This window comes from Vigna unguiculata, unplaced genomic scaffold (genome assembly GCF_037176805.1).
Source record: "Vigna unguiculata cultivar grain cowpea cultivar isolate G323 ecotype 2 unplaced genomic scaffold, ASM3717680v1 ptg000314l, whole genome shotgun sequence".
Lineage (NCBI taxonomy): Eukaryota > Viridiplantae > Streptophyta > Magnoliopsida > Fabales > Fabaceae > Vigna > Vigna unguiculata.
In genome coordinates this window covers 1-2500 of record NW_028196949.1, presented here as the reverse complement: position 1 = coordinate 2500, position 2500 = coordinate 1, and positions in this window count along the sequence as shown.

Genomic DNA, 2500 nt, shown 5'->3' with positions numbered 1-2500 from the left:
TTCACTAGATGGAACACGTGCGTGACATTAGGATCCTCCAACACCTCTTCGTGATGGAAAGATAGAATTCGAAGCAACCACAGAAGTACCGTCTAGTGGGTAGGCAACACAGGGACTGATCAACCAATATCACCCAAGGCAACGGGTGAAAATGGAAGAGATGCATGCTTGACCGTTCGATACGCAAGGCATGGAGCCAGCCAGCAAGTGCATCTCGATTACAACTCACACACCCTCACGTTCGCAAGACACCACACCACAAGACGGTCCACCCCCCACCTACCATGGGCAAGCAAGCAAATGGAAACATCAAGTGACGCAGGGTCAAGCATCGCTAGGCATGAAAATAACTTTCCACAATATCCGAGGGACTAGCTGCCGAGCTAAACAACGATCAGTGACGACCGTGTGTTGGTATTAATAAAGCTCAACAACTATGAAGAGGCTAGTTGTGCCATGATAAACATGCTAACGCACGCACCACGTGAGGGGGGAGGCCTCATCAAGCTCCCTTTAAAACCTGCCAGTGTGGAGCTGGCCGGCTCAAGGAGCACTCCCCCCCTATAAGAGGTTAATATGCAAAAGGCAAAATTGTACAAGTAGATACACTTTTTTTGAGCAGACATAAGTCCATATCTCGGGCTATACTTCGAATTTTGATGCGATTTTTTGCAGTAATTCGTAGAATAATGGTATCTCCTTGCTCACCAAATTTCATAATTTTTCTCGAAGGGGAACTATTTTTTTTATTTTTTTTACTTACCGGGTATGTGTAAAATCGGGAAAAATAGAAAAGCACATGTAGACTTCGAATTTCGACCTCATTTTTTCCAGTCCACCACTAAACAATATCAGGAACCTCCCCACAAAATTTCATTCAGTTTGGCCAAGGTCTTAAATTTGACAAATTTTGGCACCAACCTATCTAGTCGCGGTGCACCGACCAACTTGGCCAAGTGCAAAATGCATCCAATTCAAAACTTTTGTGCACCAACGCTTTTACAGTACTCATTTGGGGGCATTTGGAGGCCTTTCCAACCCTCACATCTCAAAAACCACGAATTTCATTTTTTCACAAATCTCCCCACCAAGCCATCTAGCTATGCCGTGGTGCACCGCCAACCTTGGCCATGTGCAAAACCCTCCGAACTCAAAACTTTCGTGCACCAAGAATTTCATGGTATTCATTTGGGGGCATTTGGAGGCCATTCCAACCCTCACATCTCAAAAACCACGAATTTCATTTTTTCACAAAACTCCCCACCAAGCCATTTAGCTATGCCGCGGTGCACCGCCAACCTTGGCCATGTGCAAAACCCTCCGAACTCAAAACTTTCGTGCACCAAGAATTTCATGGTATTCATTTGGGGACATTTGGAGGCCATTCCAACCCTCACATCTCAAAAACCACGAATTTCATTTTTTCACAAAACTCCACACAAGCCATCTAGCTATGCCGCGGTGCACCGACCAACTTGGCCATGTGCAAAACCCTCCGAACTCAAAACTTTCGTGCACCAAGAATTTCATGGTATTCATTTGGGGACATTTGGAGGCCATTCCAACCCTCACATCTCAAAAACCACGAATTTCATTTTTTCACAAAACTCCACACAAGCCATCTAGCTATGCCGCGGTGCACCGACCAACTTGGCCATGTGCAAAACCCTCCAAACTCAAAACTTTCGTGCACCAAGAATTTCATGGTATTCATTTGGGGACATTTGGAGGCCATTCCAACCCTCACATCTCAAAAACCACGAATTTCATTTTTTCACAAAACTCCACACAAGCCATCTAGCTATGCCGCGGTGCACCGACCAACTTGGCCATGTGCAAAACCCTCCGAACTCAAAACTTTCGTGCACCAAGAATTTCATGGTATTCATTTGGGGACATTTGGAGGCCATTCCAACCCTCACACCTCAAAAACCACGAATTTCATTTTTTCACAAAACTCCACACAAGCCATCTAGCTATGCCGCGGTGCACCGACCAACTTGGCCATGTGCAAAACCCTCCGAACTCAAAACTTTCGTGCACCAAGAATTTCATGGTATTCATTTGGGGACATTTGGAGGCCATTCCAACCCTCACACCTCAAAAACCACGAATTTCATTTTTTCACAAAACTCCCACCAAGCCTTCTAGCTATGCCGCGGTGCACCGACCAACTTGGCCATGTGCAAAACCCTCCGAACTCAAAACTTTCGTGCACCAAGAATTTCATGGTATTCATTTGGGGGCATTTGGAGGCCATTCCAACCCTCACACCTCAAAAACCACGAATTTCATTTTTTCACAAAACTCCACACAAGCCATCTAGCTATGCCGCGGTGCACCGACCAACTTGGCCATGTGCAAAACCCTCCGAACTCAAAACTTTCGTGCACCAAGAATTTCATGATATTCATTTGGGGGCATTTGGAGGCCATTCCAACCCTCACACCTCAAAAACCACGAATTTCATTTTTTCACAAATCTCCCCACCAAGCCATTT